Source organism: Rattus norvegicus, chromosome 2, assembly GCF_036323735.1.
Source record: "Rattus norvegicus strain BN/NHsdMcwi chromosome 2, GRCr8, whole genome shotgun sequence".
Classification (NCBI taxonomy): domain Eukaryota; kingdom Metazoa; phylum Chordata; class Mammalia; order Rodentia; family Muridae; genus Rattus; species Rattus norvegicus.
The window spans coordinates 97,448,130-97,466,816 of record NC_086020.1 but is presented as its reverse complement, the minus strand read 5'-3'; the positions used below and the strand labels follow the sequence as shown (position 1 = coordinate 97,466,816).

At 37.8% G+C, this 18,687-nt stretch overlaps 1 long non-coding RNA gene across 1 annotated transcript in view; it reads left to right on the top strand.

Moving 5' to 3' along the window:
- Positions 1–18,687, top strand: part of LOC134485885 (uncharacterized) — an 84,269-nt gene that overhangs the window by 9,923 nt on the left and 55,659 nt on the right. The window lies entirely within an intron of this gene.

Below are 18,687 nucleotides of genomic sequence, written 5' to 3'. Positions count from 1 at the left end.
CCTACACCTTTTTAGGCACAGATATTTTGTTAGATGTTAGGGTAGCAGTGAGTAAAAGAACTTGATTATGAGTCTGGTCTTACCTGTATCACGTGTGAAATACATAACAAGAAGATAAAAATAGGTTGATTTGAATTCTTCTACATGCTGACCTCCAGTTGAACTAGTACCATTTGTTGAAAATGCTTTTTTTCCCCACTGGATGGTTTTACCTCCTTTGTCAAAGATTAAATGACTATAGCTGTGTGGGTTCCTTTCTGGGTCTCCAATTCTATTCCATTGATTTATCTCCCAGTCTCTGTACCAATACCATGCAGTTTTTCTCACGATTGCTCTGTAATGCAGCTTGAGGTCAGGGATTCCCCCAGATGTTCTTTTATTGTTGAGAATAGTTTTCACTGCTCTGGGTTTTTGTTATTCCAAAACAATTTGCAAATTTCTCTTCCTAACTCTATGAAGAATTTAGTTGGAATTGTGATGGCGATTTCATTGAATCTGTAGATTGCTTTTGGCAAGAGGGTCATTTTACTATATTAATCCTGCCAATCCATGAGCATGTGGGATTTTTCAATTTTCTGAGATCTTCTTCAATTTCTTTCTTCAGAGACTTGTAGTTTTTGTCATACAGACCTTTCACTTGTTTGGTTAGAGTCACACCAAGGTATTTTATATTATTTGTGACTATTATAGTGAAAGGTATCATTTTCCTAATTTCTTTCTCAGTCTGTTTATCCTTCCTTTGAGTAGAAGAAGGCTACTGATTTGTTTGAGTCAAAATTTTATATCCAGCCACTTTGCTGACATTCTTTATCAGGTTTAGGAGTTCTTTGGTAGAATTTTTGGGGGACACGTAAGTACACTATCATATCATCTGTAAATAGTGATATTTTTCTTCTTCCTTTCCAATTGGTATTCTTTGACCTCCTTTTGTTGTTTAATTGCTCTGGCTAGGACTTCAAGTACCATATTTGATAGGTAGGGAGAGAGCGATTGGCCTTGTATAGTTCCTGATTTTAGTGGGATTGCTTCAAGTTTCTCTTCATTTAGTTTGATGTTGGCTACTGGTTTGTTGTATATTGCTTTTACTATGTGCAGTTATGGGCCCTGAGTTCCTGATCTGTCCATGACTTTTTTCATGAAGAGGTGTTGAATTTTGTCAAATGTTTTCTCATCATCTAATTAGATGATCCTGTGGGTTTTTTCTTTGAGATTGTTTATATAGTGGATTACATTGATGGATTTCTGAACCATCCCCATATCCCTGAGATGAAGTCTACTTGATCATGGTGAATTATCTTTTTGCTCTTTGATTCAGTTTGTAAGTATTTTATTGAATATTTTTGCATGTATATTCATAAGGAAAACTAGCCTGAAGTTACTTTGTAGGGTCTTTGTGTGGTTTAATTATAAGCAAAATTATGGCTTCTAAGAACACATTTGGTAGAGTTCCTTCTGCTCCTATTTTGTGGAATATTTTGTAGAGCATTGGTATTAGGTCTTCTTTGAAGGTCTAATAGAATTGTGCAAACCCATCTTGTCCTGGGCTTCTTTTTGTTTGGGAGACCTTTAATGACTGCATCTGTTTCTTTATGGGTTATGGGACTATTTAGATAGTTTATATGATCCTGATTAAACTTTGGTACCTGATATCTTTCTAGAAAAATACATCCAAATTTTCCAGTTTTGATGAGTATAGGCTTTTGTAGGCTTTGGATAATTGCTTTAGTTCATAGTAATCTGATAAGATTCATGGAATTATTTCAATCTTCCTATATTCGTTGAGGCTTGTTTGACGATGCATTGTATGGTCAATTTTGGAAAAGCACCATGAAGTGCTGAGAAAAAGGTATATTCTTTTGTTTTAGGATGAAATATTCTATAGACATCTATTAAATCCATTTGGTTCATAACTTCTGTTAGTTTCCCTGTGTCTCTACTTAATTTCTGTTTTTGTGATATATTTATTGGTGAAAGTGGGGTGTTGAAAGTCTTTGAGTATTACTGTGTGTAGTGTATTGTATAGTTTGAGCTTTAGTAAGTTTCTTTTACGAATTTGGAGCATATCTTTTTTGATAACTTTTGGTTGAAAATCGATTTTTTTCGATATTAGAATGGCTACTCCACCTTGTTTCTTGAGACCATTTGCTTGGAAATTTTTTTTCGACAGTTTAACTCTGTCTTTGTGACTGAGTTGTGTTTCCTGTATGCAACAAAATGTTGGGTCCTATTTATATATCCAGTTTTTTAGTCTATATCTTTTTAATTGGGGAATTGACTCTATTGATGTTAAGCAATATTAAGGAATTTTGATTGTTATTTCCTGTTATTTTTGTTGTTAGAGGTGGCATCATGTTTGTGTGGCTATCTTCTTTTGGATTTGTTGCAAAAAGAATACTTTCTTGCCTTTTTAAGGGTATAGTTTCCCTCCTTGTTTTGCAGTTTTCCATGTAATATCCTTTGTAAGGCTGGATTTGTGGATAGATACTGTGTAAATTTGGCTTTGTCATGGAATATCTTGTTTTCTTGGTCTATGTTAATTGAGAGTTTTGCTGCATATAGTATTCTGGGCTAGCATTTGCACTCTCTTCAGGTCTGCATGACATCTGCCCAGTATCTTCTAGCTTTCAATGTCTCTGTTGAGAGTAGTCTGGTATAATTCTGATAGGTCTGCTTTATATGTTATTGACATTTTTCTCTTACTGCTTTAAATTTTATTTCTTTGTTTTGTGCATTTGGTGTTTGACTATTATGTGACAGGAGGAATTTCTTTTCCGGTCCAATCTATTTGGAGTTATGTAGACTTCTTGTATGTTCACAGGCATCTTTCTTTAGATTAGAGAACTTTTATTCTATAAGTTGAAGATATTTACCAGCCCTTTAAGTTGTGAATCCTCATTCTCTTCTATACCTATTATCCTTACATTTGGTCTCCTCATTGTGTCTTAGATTTCCTGGATTTTGGGGGTTAGGGATTTTTGCATTTCCCATTTTCTTTGTCTATTGTGTCAGTGTTTTCAATGGTATCTTCTTCCCCTAAGAGTCTCTCTTCAATCTCTTGTATTCTGTCCGTGATGCTTGCATGTATGTCTACTGATCTCTTTCCTAGGTTTTTCTATCTCCATGGTTGTCTCTCTTTGTGGTTTCTTTATTGTTTCTTTTTCCATTTTTAGATCCTGGGTGTTTTTGTTCAATTCCTTCACCTGTTTGGTTGTGTTTTACCATAACTCTTTAGGGGATTTTAGTGTGTCTCCTTTAAGGGCTTCTACTTGTTTATTTGTGTTGTCCTGTATTTGTTTAAGGGAATTATTTATTTCTTTCTTAAACCTGTATTCCTGATCTGGACTACAGCTTTGCATAAAGCACCCTACAGCTCTAGGAAGGAAATATGTGAAGACTTGAAAATGTGAATATGATATTTCTGTTGTCAGTAGAATGTGAAAACTATAATGTCTTCAACTTAATAAAATTTGTAGGTTAATCCATATTAAAAAAATCATCTATCATCATCATGAGGTGTGATTTTTATATCCAAGTCTTGATATTTCTGTTGTGTTGGGTTATCTAGTACTTGCCGTGGTGGAGGAACTGGGTTCTGATGATACCAAGCAGTCTTGGTTTCTGTTGGTTATGTTTTTGCACTAGCCTCTCACCATCTGGTTATGTCTGATGGTTGTTCCTCTTGCTGTGTCTGACTGGAGCTTGTCCCTCCTGTGGGCCTGTGAACCTGTGATTTTTAGGAGTGAGAGCCCTCCTAGGAGACCAGCTGTCTCTGAGCAGGTTTTGGGTCCAGAGCACTATGGGATAGCCTTAGCTCCGGGATCAGATGAGACTGGAAGGATCCTGTCCTAGGCTCTCCAGTGGTTCCTGTGACCTGTATGCTCCTGGCCAGTCCCTCTTTGGACAGGTATTGAAGCGAAAGTGGGGTCTCACCTATGGACTTATAAATGAGAGTGCTCCTGGAAGACCAGCTCTCTCTGGTCAGGTTTTGGGTCTGGGAGGCCTGTGGGACAGCCCTAGCTCTTGGCACAGATGGAGACCGGAAGGGTCCTGTCTCAGGCTTCTCTTTGGTTCCTGTTCCCTGTGTACTCCTGGTGGGTACCTCTTCGGACAGTTAGTTCAGCAAAAGTGGGTTCTTACTTACAAAAGTGGCTTAGGAGTGAGAGTAGTCCTGGGAGACCAGATCTTTCTATGCAGGTTTTGGGTCCAGAGGGCTGTGAGACAGTCTTAGCTCTGGGCACAGATGGAGACCAGAAACAAATACTTAACTCCTATATTTTTATTGTTTCAATTATTTATATTCCAAATATTACCCCCCTCTACAGTCCCACATTCAAGAGTTCTTCACCCAATCCCCTCTCCCCTTTGTCTCTGAGAGATTGCTCCCCACCCTACCCAACCTCTCTTCCAGCTACCTACCACAAGATTGGTTCACTCCCATATTACCTTTCCCTGGGGCATCAAGTCTGTACAGGATTAGATGCATATTCTTCCACTAAGGCCAGACAAGGCAGTCCTCTACTACATATGTGCAGGGGTCCAAGGACAAACCCATGAATGCTTTTTGGTTGGTGGCTTAATCTCTGGGAGCTCCCAGGCGTTCAGCCTATTTGATAATATTGGTTGATCTTCCTATGGGGTTGCCATCCCCTTCAATTCTATCAGTCCTTCCCCTATCTCTTCCATAGGAGATGCCCTTGATATCAGTCAAATGGTTGGCTCTGGGCATCTGCATCTGTCGCAGTCATCTGGTGGTAGAGCCCCTCAGTGGATAGTCATGCTGGGTTCCTGCACAACCTGGCATCAGTAATAGTGTCAGGGTTAGGTGCCCACCCACAGGATATAGCTATTACTTTATATGTACTTTAGAACCCAAACTATAGAACTGTTTTGAGGAAAAAGCAGCTTTAATTAGAGGTTGGTTTACAGCACGTTTGAGGACAGAACATTATTAGATTTATTTTATTAATGTTTCCTTCAGTATTTTTCAGAAGAAAAGAAAAGAGATAGATGTTGTTAAAGAGGTCATCTCAAAAGCTTTATTTTATATCTGAGTACAGTATGGTAACTTTAGTTAACCCTTGCTATAAACTTATAAACTGCTAAGAATAAATTTTAAATACTACTGTTACAGAAGGGTATTTGATGTGATGAATATGCTACTGTGGTTTATTCATTCCTCACTGAACATAAGTCATACATTACTTTGGTCACCATGTATGTGATAAGAAGAGGATGGCCATCTTAGGCCTTATGTGCTGAATAAGAGGCTTTATGGGTACTACAGACAAGAGAAGTATAAGAAAGCAGATAAATTAGAGATTGAGGATTATACAAATATCCAGACATCTATGAAGAGAAGAGATGTATCTAAGTCTAAGATAGCAGTCTAAAAGAAATGACAACAGTGGGTCAAGATACCGAAGGACTAGATAGATGTCACAGAAATGAACATAATCACTCTAACCAATACTTACTCTAGAATCGATATGGTGTGGGCCTGTCTGAGCAGAGGCAGAAAAATTACTCTAGAGAGTAATGACTCCTCACTATTTCCTTAGGTCCTACTATGTACCAAATACTAATCTAAGCCCTAGGTATAAACATTGGAGTGTAAACTCAGCCCATATGATCAGGAGACCCTCCTTTTACGATGATTATTCTATGTTAATTCTCTTTCACTGTTTTCTTTTCTGTCTTTCTGTCTCTGTCTATCTCTACCTGTCTTTCTCCTCTCCCTTCTCTGTATTTATGTGTATTTTGCAAATGTGCATGTGAAGAATTGTGTACCTGTGTTTTTGTGCATGGATTCTGAAAGTTGTTTTCTTCATTCCGTTTAAACCTTTATGTCATGGAGACATCATCCTCTCTCTCTCTCTCTCTCCCTCTCTCTCTCTCTCTCTCTTTCTCTCTCTCTCTGTGTGTGTGTGTTTGTGTGTGTGTGTGTGTGTGTGTGTGTGTGTGTGTGTGTGTGTGTGTGTGTGTATGCTGAACCCATGCCAGTCTATCTGGACAATGGCTTCAGGAATCTATCTCTCACCCACACCCTAAAAGGCTAGGATTAGAGCCCTTAGTTATTTGCTAATTGTATATTTGGGAATCTCAACTGTTTCTTTGTGTTTGTAAAACTAATCCATTGCTTACCCCTGCTTTTCATCATTTTGAAGATTTACTTTTTTCTGTTTACTATATTTGCTATTTTTTTTTTGAGGTTACAAGCAATTACATCAATCCCCCCCCCTTTTCTTCCTACAAACTTTTCTCCTTACTAGTTTTCAAATGTATGGCCTTTTTTCATTGATTGTTGTATGTATTTATAGGCATATGTAAAATAGATTACTAAAGCTATTGCCGAAACTTGAGTCACAAACATCAAATTTTGTAGGTGAAATTTGTTGTGATTCAAGCCTGGATCAAGATGAAATTTCTGAAAAAGAAAGATGTGATTGACTAAAATGGAAATGTCAACAGAGGCTCACACATTTCACACTTGGTCCCAGCTTCACTGCCTGCTTGAGAAGGCTGTAGAATCTGTGGAGGTTCAAGTTTATAAGAGGAAGTAAGTCGCTCAAAACAGGAGTGAGAATCGAAAGCCTTGCCCCACATTGGGTTTGCTGCTTCTCTGCATTGTGTGTATATGAGATTGTAGATGTGACTTTTGGCTTCATATTCCGGCTGCCCTGCCTGCTGCTTGTTGCCATACTTACCACTGCTATGAACTTACATTTCTCAGTGTAGTACGCCAAAATAAACTCTTTCTTCCATAAGTAACTTTTGGTCATGGTGTAATAGCAATGGAAAACAGCTAATGTAATAGATTCTTGAGAGTGAAGATAGAAAATAGCATTTCATAAAGATTACTCCGTTGTTTAGTGAGCATTTAATGTTGGCATGCTATCTTTTATTTAGTATTTACTTTATATCAATAAACTAAATGCCACTGATATAATTTATTATTTTATTTTTGAATATAAAATATAGGTTTATTAGATATGTGGTTAATGCAGCAGAATAAATAATATTATGACTAATTTTAATTTTACATTTGCTTGTGTGTTGTACATACATGTGAATGTGTATATGAATATATGCTATGTATATGTGAATGTGTTTGCATGTACATATCAGAAATTCATGTGAGGTATTTTCTTCTTCATTCTCAGCCTCCACTTGAACCCAGACATCACCAATTTGGCTAGTCTAGTTCACTGTCCTGCTCTGTGGTCACATATCTCTACTTTTATCTACTTACACATTGTCATTTTTCTATACAAATGCTAAAATCTGTAGATAAAATAACTTTCTGGTCTTTTTTTTTTTTTTTTTTTTTTGTTCAGGAGCTGGGGACCGAACCCAGGGCCTTGCGCTTCCTAGGCAAGCGCTCTACCACTGAGCTAAATCCCCAACCCTAACTTACTGGTCTTTAACAGCAATTCTTAGTTTTAATTAATTTGTAAACCTGAATGTGAAACTTAAGGTCTCGTGAGTGCTACACAGACACTGTACCAATGAGCTCTATGTTTACCAATCCCCTCCTATGTATTAGGCATTAAAACTTACCTACTTGTTCAAAAAATGATTAATATCAATTTAAAGCTACAAGTCTACAAGGAAAACAAAACTTAGTTATTGACAAAGAAAATGCAGAATGCTTTGTAAATAGTGATTAGTGTCAGACATTAATTCAAGTCTGTGCATTATACCGATAAACAGGTCATGTGTATGTATATGGTGAAAAATCAAAGAGCCCAGAAAGATAAACTTTAACCACACTGAGAAGCTCTAGCAGGTTTATATTTAAAAGCATTTTGGACAAAAACTGTATACATCAGACCAACCACATTTAGTGAAAGAGTCGGAACGTGGCACAAATGAAAATATTCTGAGCCATAAACACAGGAGACTCTCCTTTGATTCAGATACTTCTGAAACTTATTAGGCAAGCACACACATACCCCAGACAACCTTGGTTTTATTGAAGGAACTGGTAAAACTTTAAGACTTGTAAATCTTTAGAGATGAGTTGACAGATGCATTCTGATCTATACAGAATGAAACCACCATGATCTTTTTTGAGAAAAATCTTAACATTTGCCCTAACAAAGTTTATCTCTGGTTTTGTTCATAATTATTTTTAGATTTCTTTTCTTATTTGGATGACATAGCAGAACTACGTAATTTTTCCTCTTCATTTCCTTCTGAATACTGTCATTCTTGGCAGTGTGCATGTTACATGTATGCAGGTTTTCAGAACTGATCATTTGGTGTTAGATACTCAGTCAGAATGTTCTTCCCTAGAGAAATCTATTTCTGCCGCTCTCAGCATTCCTTAGCTGCCAGTGGTTCATTGTTTATGTTTGAGGCTTTTCTCTGTACACTTTGGTATGCCTGTTTTGGTGAGGAATAAATTGTTAATTATATATTTTGCTCTTAAAATATGAAACAGGAATTAATACATTTTTTCTCAGTATATTCACAAATGAAAGCAATAGGTACCCAAAACACTTTTTCCAATAAACTTAAATAATAAGGAAACAATGGGATTAAGTGGTGTGTGAAAGGACTATGATTACAGTTATAAGGGTGAAAAATCAAAGAGCCCAGAGGGTGGATGGAACCACTTTGTGGGTACCTGGTCCTACTAAACTGACAGATGGACTGAAACAAAGGAGATTTAAAGATTGGTAGATCATGCTTGACTTTTATGTTTGCCAATGATTCCAAGGGGAACCTGGATAATTGAGAAGGGAGGTTTTTCCAGTAAAGAAGTAGGTTGAGTCTATGTCATCATGATAAAAAGTGTGTGAGGTTTCTGTGTGGATATGATTTTTTTTTAATGACAGATAGGGTTTCCTGGGATTTTCTTGGAGAAAGTGACAAATTTAAACGTCCAGGCTACTTGCAGAGATATGGTTCCATGTCAGAGCATTTGCCTTGCATGTATGTGATGTTTGTGTGTGGGTGGGGGTGTGGGGGAGCTCAACTCTCAGTATTAGTGGAGGAAGCATATTACTGTACCAGATTATCAACCTTCAGTAAATTTCACACACACACACACACACACACAGAGAGAGAGACACACACACAGACACATGCACAGACAGAGAGAGAGAGAGAGAGAGAGAGAGAGAGAGAGAGAGAATGAATGAATACATCATGAATTTGGCAGGTGTAGGATGAGAGTTGTGGGGGAGATGAAGGGGTGGGATATATATGAAAGAATTCATGAATTAAATTCTCAAATAAAGAACTGAAACTCTGAAACTGTAAGCCAGCCCCAATTAAATGTTTCCATTTATAAGAGTTGTCCTGGTCATGGTTTCTCTTCACAGCAAGAAAACCCTAATTAAGACAGTAACACACAGCATGCATATGCATTATCTGTAGGTATATGTGAATGTATATGTATGTGTACATGTTTGTGTGTGTGTGTGTGTGTGTGTGTGTGTGTGTGTGTGTGTAAAGCAGGAAAGTATAAAAAGAATACTAGGAAATGTTTTTAAGGTTTTTTCAATGTATTTTAAAATATTTAAAGCTTAGTCTTATTCTTAGTTGTAACTGTGTATCTTTGTTTATTTTTACAAGACTGGGATTGTTTAAACTAAAGGTATTTTAGAAAACACCCTTTTTTCAAGTTACACACTTAGATATTTCTTGTTCTAGATATTTTCTTCCTAAATATTTAGTCAGGCTTGTTGAAAATTAGATACTAGGTTGTAAAGCCAAGGAGGTTTTGCACTTACAGCAAGTAGAAAAAAAAGTAAAGAAGGATGAAAAATGCAAATTTACTTTGCATTTTTTAAAAATTTACATGGACATTGAAAATTTAATTTGATCTATCTGACTAGGAAATAGTAAGTATTACAGTTTTAGGTTGGAAAAGGATTTTGCATTGAGGTATCTTGATGTGTCTGAAACTAGAAAACAGTTTTCTGACTCTTATGGATTTTCCTTAAATTTCTAAATAAAATTGCATTACATAAATATGTCTTTAGAGTAGATGCATTCCATAACATTTAATTTAGCATGAGGATAAGATATTTTTTGCAGTACTGACTGTGGTATTTTCTTTTGATTTTTAAAATTGCATATTTTTATTTCATTTTTTATCGGATTTTTTTATTTAAATTTCAAATGTTATTCCCTTTTTTGGTTACCCTTCCATAAGCCCCCTATCCCATCCCCATTCCCTTTCTTCTATATAGGTATCCCCCCTCCCCAAACGACTCCTCTTTCCACCTCCCCAACCTGACATTCCCCTACACTGGGTGTCCAGCTTTGGCAGTACCAAGGGCTTCTCCTCCCATTGATGCCCAACAAAGCCATTGTCTGCTACACATGTAGCTGGAGCCATGGGTCTGACATGTGTAGTCTTTGAGTAGTACTTTAGTCCTTTAGAGTTCTGGTCAGTTGGTAATGTTGTTCTTGTGGGGTTGCAAGTCCCTTCAGATCCTTCAATCCTTTCTCTAACTCCTCCAACTGGGACTCTGTTCTCACTTCAATGGTTTGCTCCTAGTGTTCACCTTTGTATTTGTCATGCTCTGCCTGAGGCTCTCAGGAGACAGCTATATCAGGCTCCAGTTAGCATGTATTTCTTGTCTTTGTCAATATTGTGTGTGTGTGTGTGTGTGTGTGTGTGTGTGTGTGTGTGTGTACAGTGTGTGTGTGTACAGTGTGTGTGTGTGTGTGTGTGTGTGTGTGTGTGTGTGTGTGTGTGCGCGCTGGGTCCTCAGGTGGGGCACAGGCTGAATGGCCATTCCTTCAGTCTCTGCTCCAATCTTTGTCTCCATATCTCTTCCTATGAATAATTTGGTTCCCCATTTTAAGAATGGTTGAAGCATCAGCACTTTGATCGTTCTTCTTGAGCTTCTGATTTGGTCTGTGGATTGTTTTGGGAGGTAATTAGAGCTTTGGAGCTAATATCCACTTATCCATGATGCATATAATGTGTGTATACCTGGATCTTCAGGTAGTACAATGTCTACTTTTTCTGAGGAACCTCCAGACAGATTTCCAGAGTGGTTATACCAATTTGCAATCCCACCAACAATGGAGCATTGTTCACATTTATCAACATCCTCACCAATATCTGTTGTCAACAGAGATTTTGATCTTAGCCCTTCTGACTGGTATGAGGTGGAAACTCAGGGTTGTTTTGATTTGCATTTCTCTGATGACTAAGAATATTGACCATTTCTATAGGTTCTCAGCCATTTGATATTCCTCAGCTGGGAATTCTTTGTTTAGCTCTGTACCCAATTTTTTAATACCGTTATTTGGCTCTTTGGAATCTAATATCTTGAGTTTTTGTATATTTTGGATGTTAGCCATGTATTGGATGTAGAATTAGTAAGGATCTTTTCCCAATCTGTTGGTTGCCATTTTGTCCTAATGACACTGTCCTTTGCCTTTCATAAACTTTGCAGTCTTATGAGGTCCCATTTGTTAATTCTTGATCTTCGAGCATAAGCCATTGGTGTTTTGTTCAGGGAATTTTCTCCAGTGCCCACATATTTGAGGCTCTTCCCCATTTTTTCTTCTATTAGTTTGATTGTACCTGGTTTTATGTGGAGGTCCTTGATCCACTTGGACATAAGCTTTGTACAGGGTGATAAGAATGGATCAATGTGCATTCTTCTACATGCTGACCTCCAGTTGAACCAGCACCATTTGCTGAAAATGCTATCTTTTTTTTTCACATGGTAGTTTTAACTCCTTTGTCAAAGATCAAGTGACCATGGTATGTTGGTTAATTTCTGGGTCTTCAATTTTATTCCACTGATCGTCCTGCCTGTCTCTGTACCAATACCATGTACAGTTTTTATCACGATTGCTCTGTAATACAGCTTCAGCTCAGGGATGGTTATTCCCCCAGAAGTTCTTTTATTGTTGAGGATAGTTTCCACTATCCTGGTTTTTTTTCTTTCTTTCTTTTTTCTTTTTTGTTATTCCAAATGAATTTGCAAATTGCTCTTTCTAACTCTATGAAGAATTGAATTAGAATTTTGATGGGGGATTGCATTGAATATGTGGATTGCTTTTGGCAAAATGGCCATTTTTACTTTATTAATCCTGCCAATCCATGAGCATGGGAGATCTTTCCATCTTCTGAGATCTTCTTTAATTTCTTCCATCAGAGACTTGAACTTCTTGTCATACAGATCTTTCACTTGCTTGGTTAGAGTCACACCGAGGTATTTCATGTTATTTGTGACTGTTGTGAAGGGTGTCATTTCCATAATTTCTTTCTCAACCTGCTTATCCTTTGAATAGAGCAGGCTACTGATTTGTTTGAGTTAATTTTATACACAGCCACTTTAATGAAGGTGCTTGTCAGACTTAGTTGTTCTCTGATAGAATTTTGCTTTTACTATGTTTAGTTATGGGTCTTAAGTTTCTGATCTTTCCAAGACTTTTAACATGACAAAGTTTTGAATTTTGTCTAATGCTTTCTCATATCTAATGAGATGATGATGTGGTTCTTTTTTTCGGAGCTGGGGACCGAACCCAGGGCCTTGTGCTTCCTAGGCAAGCGCTCTACCACTGAGCTAAATCCCCAACCCCGATGATGTGGTTCTTATCTTTGACTTTCTTTACCTAGTAGATTCCATTAATGGATTTCTGTATATTGAATCATCTGTGCATCCCTGGGATAAAGCTTACTTGATCATGATGGATGATCATTTTGATATGTTCTTGGATTTGGTTTGCAAGATTTTTATTGAGTATTTTTGTGTTGATATTCATAAGGGAAACTGGTCTGAAGTTCTCTTTCTTTGTTGGGTCTTTGTGTGGTTTAGGTATAACCATAATTGTGGCTTCATAGAAGGCCTTTGGTAGTGCTCCTTCTCTTTCTATTTTATGGGATAACTTGGACAGTATTGGTATTAGGTATTTTTTGATGGTCTGTTAGAATTGTACCTTAAACCCTCTGGTCCTGGGCTGTTTTTTGGTTGGGAGACTTAATTGCTTCTTACTTGCTTCTATTTCTTTAGGAGTCATGGGACTGTTTAGATGGTTTTCTAATCCTGATTTATCTGGTACCTGGGAGGCTTAGTACCCATGCAGTAAGAATGCAGAAGTCAAAAAAAAAAAACTCCTTATCCTCAGGTGAACATTTCAAATACGTTATTCAGTGCTGCAGGTTAAAGTAAATTTTTGCACATACAATAATTAAATTTGGCTTAGGTAAAATGTGGTATAGTTGTTTCTTTTGTATAATTAGTTAAGTGGCCTTGAGAAATTAAAACTGCTGAGTTGTATAAGAAAGCATAGTGGAGATATATTTATCCAAGGAAATACTTACTTTTTTCTGCAATGGAAACCTCTTCTGTCAAATGGTATCACATATCTAAATCTTCTTATTCTTTGATATTCTAGAACATGTAATTATCTGTTACACTGAAAATGGGCTCACCTGGTCCAGGAGAAAGGACATTTGAAACACAAGAGGATTTTAAATGTGTAGGATTCAGAGCTCCTGGAGCATATGACTGCTTTCAAGAGATGATGATTGCACCCCACAAAGGAAGGAGCCAAAAGGACAGTGAAATACTCTTTTGCTAATAACACAGCAATTGCTTTTACAGGTATTTTAGTTCATAACTGAAAATATGTGTATAGTTATTGGTACATGACATTCAGTTTAGCTTATTAGCTTATGGAGTCAATTTATGCTATTCCTTAAAATCCTGAGAGTAAGTACTCATGAGTATAGTAAGGTGAACACAGAGTTCCCGACTGAAGATACAGCATGACCCACTGCCCACCTTGGCTGATTACTTCTCTTCTAAGAAGTGATGGTTTGGTCCATACTTTGGAGATAATGTGCTCCTCACTGGGATGAGAAGAGATGGTCGATGGCACTGTGGGTGCATAGGCTGTCAATGACACACAGATGTTATGAAGACAGGAATTCTTCATTGACAGACTTTGTAGTTGCCCATTTTCTGACACCAGCAATAGCACTGTTAACCACTGCAATTTAAAATGATAAACAGAAGACCAAAAAAAACCTAACTTACTTAGAAGATGTTTTCATAGTTGCACTTTGAAGCAGTATATATTGAGTAGAACTTGGCAACTCCATAAATGAGTGTTGTGGTTTTAAGATTTCATTTTGTTTGTTTTGGTAACACACAAGATAAGGATTATTGACTGACAGACTCTAAGAAAACTGAGGCTTTGCTCTCAGATCTCAGCAGCATCATAGCTACTTTACTGTGAATATCTTTAGGGTAAGGCAAAACATTATTTTGTTAGGATTACTTGTAACTATTTCTTCAAAACCCAGTTTTTCTAGTGCCCTATTTGTCAAACATAGATACAGCCTTAACGTGAGTTGCAAGAATATTGAGATTAATTTACAGTTGACAAGAGAGCTCATGCTTGCCCTCAGAGGAACCATCTGCTTCCTACTCTGATCATGGTGCTACTTACCTTTTAATTGCACCATTCCACACTGCTTTGCTACTTACTGAACCCAAGTCTGTACTTTAAGCCAATCATGGAAGAGTAAAGGAAAAAGAAGACTAAGAAAGTGAAGGTTGCACATATACATAACACTCATATTGTATCTGCAAGAGTAGATAGCTGCTTCATAGTTTATAATTATGAAGTTCTATGGTTTAGACTTGTTATCACGATCTCTTGAGATGTTTTACAATTATTGTCCATATGATGTGTGATATTTGTCATCAAATGATAAGTGTTTGAATTCTTGAAGTAATCACTTTCAAATCAACTTTGCTCCCTTCACAGACTCTTGACCACACTGTCAGAAAAAGTCTATGAAAGAACTCTTTGACAAAACAAAAATCAGACTGAATTGTTTTAGTAGTTTTAATACTAAAAATGGCACTGTGGAAAGTAAATAAGGACTTTGAAAGCACTCTAAAAACTAGAATACTATTTAAAGTAATCATTTTGTAAAAACTAAATCTAATTCAGATTTCATTTTTTTTCTCCTGACTAATGGACTTTTTAAAGTTTAGGCTGGAAAATGTTCCCAACATAACCATGTGTGGGGCTGATTTCATAGTGTGGAGACTCCCGTGCAAACTACAGAAAAGTATCTTTGAGGGACAGAACTGTTGCTGCAAAGAGCTGTATTTTCAAGCTTGTTACATTTGACTCAAGACTTTTATTTCATATCCTCTTTACGAAATACAATTTTAAATTGGGAACACACTAAGCGTTTTTCTATTTAGGACAGGAAAACCTCAGTCAAAAGTTAGTACAAGTAATGGAATCTCCCTAAGAACAAAGCTATTACCCTAAGAGCAGTGCGGTCAGTTCAGACTCCCTTGGCTCTTCTGAATATCATTTCAGAGATCATCTCTGGAATCTGTGGTTGCATATATGAAGAACAGTAGATATGAGAAATGAGTTGAAACTGGAGATACCAGGGTGGAGAGGAATGACTTGTTTTGAGTAGCCAGCCTGCCACCTGAGACCATGGTGAAGTGCCTTGTCAAACTGCGGCTGAAGGCCATGTCTGGGTCTGTGGCTATACAACGCTGGGGTCAAAAAACATGAGGATATTAGTGGTCTCAGCAGCACCAGGGACCACGTAGATATCCAGGTGCTGTGGGGAACTGATCATGCCCCTCAGTGGCTCCCCCTCACTGGTGCTCTTGAAAGTGTGCCCCACTTCTCACCTGCTGCAGCACTTGGAAGACTGACTGGTCTCTCTATTTGCCAGGCAATCAGAGTGGAGCTGGACCATTAGTAGGGGTGCTGTTGGGGGCATGAGTGTGGGAGGGCTGACCCAGCATAGTCTGTCACTGGGGTAACTCTGGCAAGGAGGTAATGCTCCCCTTTCCAATTACCATGCCAGTTACAGTAGTTGGCATATGTGTCCCAAGAGTCAAGAGAGTGGGAGAGCTGGCCTTGACTCTCACAGGCTGCAGCATGTGGAAGAGTGTGCCCTGTTCCTTGAGTAGGCAGGGCAGCAGAGTGTAAGTGTAGTTGGCTATTGAGTCATGGGTGTGGTTGAGCCAGTTCTGGTCCAAGGGCATGAGAACTGGAGGGCTAACCCTACGTTCTGTTTATAGCAATGTGGGTGGCTTAGCTGGAGCAGCGCTGCAGACTTAGATTAGGGAGAACAAATTGGCAGACTAGCTGAGCTCCCAACCAGACCCAGACCCAGGGCTTTAGCCCACCTCCAAATCTACATCATCTGTGAACTGTCGTGGTGAGTGAAAGGGTCAGTTCTGTCATTCCAAAGCTTCATGATCTCCATGACATGGGGTTGCAAGAGGACAACCAAAAGGACTCCCTGTAATGATCCAGTATTGAAGGTGTTACAGAAACCAGAGACTTCGAACCAGACCAATGACTCATTGCAATGAACACTTGCAAGAGAAGATGCATGGACAGAGGGATATTCTGTGGGAAACACTGTGACAAACTAGAGCTTCCACAATGAGATGTTTGTTTTCCATGCTTTGTTCTCTCTCTCTCTCTCTCTCTCTCTCTCTCTCTCTCTCTCTCTCTCTCTCTCTCTCTGCATGTGTGTGTTATTGATATTGATGGAGTCATTGCAAAGGCAGAGAGCTGATATTAGAGGATGGGGAGATGAATGGGACTGGCTCGGATGATGGGAAACTCACAAAGAATGTACCCCAACCACAGTTTCCACCCTCCTCTTTTTCTAGTTCCCTCCAATCTTCCTTCTCTTTCAGATCTACTCTTCTCTTCAGAAAGGAGAAGGCCTCCAAGAGATGGCAGCCGAACACAACCAAAGTAGATAGAGAAAAGCAAGACAAAAGTTCTTATACAGAAGCTGTACAAGGCAACCCACAGGAGGAAAAATGTCTCAAGAGCAGGCAAAAGAGGCAGCCATATGCTGGTTCCCAAGGATATAACCCACATAGAGGACGTGGAGCAGATCCATGCAGGCCCTGTGCTTGCTGCTTCAGTTTCTGTGAGTCTGTGAGAACACTGCTTAGCTGATCCAATGTATACAAACATTTAAATATATTCTAAAATAGGAGGATCACAAGGTATGGTGAAGCCTATCTTAGGAAAATTTCACGTGGTGACATTTTCATATAATCTAAGCACTTTACATTGGAACCAGCTTTTCAGATAAAGTGCTCCAATAACCTTAAGAGATATAGGGAGATATGGATGTGAAAGGTGATTTGAAAATCATGGGGGTGTCGGAAACTGTCTGGAATTGATGAAAAAACACTAAATAACTCATCATTGTTTAATCAGGACCTGTGTTCAAAAAGAGGAAGACTCTTGAACAGTTCCCAATGAGGAGTCCCCTGAGGGCAGACAGTTGATGATCGGTACTTCAGCAGCTGGAGTATATAGTATAGGTACTATGCTAGAGAGAAAACTTCCTGGAACTCAATAGTATTTGCTCTAGCAACATATACAGATATACAACATAGAAACATTGTAAAATCTAACAGTGATGACGTTCCATCACTTAGAAATAGGTAAATTATGTATGTATAAAACCTGTTTTAAATCGTGAATCAGCATGTCTTTTCTACTGAGTCTCTATTATCAAGCAACCTAACTTAATGTTCGAGTACCAGATAAGCTTTTCTATCACTAACAAGCCAGCAAACCCACAATCAAGAAACAAAGTAGGGGTTAGGGATTTAGCTCAGTGGTAGAGCGCTTGCCTAGCAAGCGCAAGGCCGTGGATTCGATCCCCAGCTCCATAAAAAAAAAAAAAAAAAGTAATGCTAAATGGACAAAATCATGAAATAATGTTCATAAATGAGCAAAGCGTTCTGCCCAGTGCCTGGATTAGTGGTATTTTTTTTTTTGTTACTCAGTATTCAGATCATCATTTCTTGCTAAAGAACACTGAGTCACAAAGAGTGAAGGGGATTAAGGAAGAGACAAACATTTGAATTAAGTCTTTATCCTTATCAATCCATTATGGCAGAAATGATTCCTTTACTAAGGTGGTGAAGAACAAAAACAATTTCATTGAAACTCAATTTGCCATGAATACATCCTTCTTTATTTTTTACTTTTTATTGGATTTTTTTATTTACATTTCAAATGTTATTCCTTTTCCTGGTTTCTCATCAATAAGCCATCTATCCCATCCCCCCTCCCCCTATTTTTATATTCATTTATTTTGTAGTCTTTTGTATGGTGGCTAGGCTGGCCTTACACTTTTGGCCTGAAACTCACCCTTTTCTTCAACCTTTTGAATAGCATGTGGATAGCCTGTTAATATAGTTTTAAAGAATATATTTTAGTCTTATATGTAAAAATTCATGGAATCTAAAGCTATCCATTTTCTTCTTGAAACAGTGTCTCACAATGTAACCCAGACTGTCCCTGGACACATAGTCATCTGAATACAGTTCTTAAATAAAAAAATTTTGCACCACAAGCCCAAAAACTCAAAACATATAAAATACACTAAATATCCATGAGATGTTATTAAATTAAAATGTAAATGTATTTGATTATGTTTATGCTTTTTAATTTTGGAAAATGAATGCTTCATCAACAGTTGCATAGACAAGGTAGTAAGTTAACTTGTCATAGTTGTTCAAGACAACAGACAAAGCACGAGTGGAAGCATCTTTTTTCTTGCTGCGCTTGACTTAAATGCATAAAACCAAACAGGAAAAGCACATTGTTGCTGTTATTAGAGTTGGGAGAAACTTGTGTGAAGGGGGAAAGCACTAACTATATTAGAATGCA